At 30.6% G+C, this 222-nt stretch overlaps 1 protein-coding gene across 1 annotated transcript in view; it reads left to right on the top strand.

Annotated features, from left to right (window-relative positions):
- Window positions 1-222, top strand: part of ttll12 (tubulin tyrosine ligase-like family, member 12) — a 22,550-nt gene that overhangs the window by 16,305 nt on the left and 6,023 nt on the right. The gene's annotated exons all lie outside the window — the stretch shown is intronic.

Here is a 222-nt window from a genome sequence, read left to right as displayed (position 1 = left end):
AGAGAGACCAGGACGAAAAATGGTTATGAAAAAAAAAAAGATGAAAAAGAGGTATGAAATACTATATGACTGTAAAAAAAAGAATACATTTTAAAAGGGTGATTTGTAAAATATCCATAAAGAAAAAGTAAATCTGCTTACAGTTCTGTTTCATATAGATGTTGAGAGAGGTGTCCATAGATCTCTTCATTTTGCTCTCAAAGTGCACCAGATTGATGCTTT

This window comes from Notothenia coriiceps, unplaced genomic scaffold (assembly GCF_000735185.1).
Source record: "Notothenia coriiceps isolate Sejong01 unplaced genomic scaffold, NC01 NC01_scaffold00037244, whole genome shotgun sequence".
Lineage (NCBI taxonomy): Eukaryota > Metazoa > Chordata > Actinopteri > Perciformes > Nototheniidae > Notothenia > Notothenia coriiceps.
Note: the sequence above shows the minus strand (reverse complement) of the source record. Positions and strands in the feature narration are given on the sequence as shown.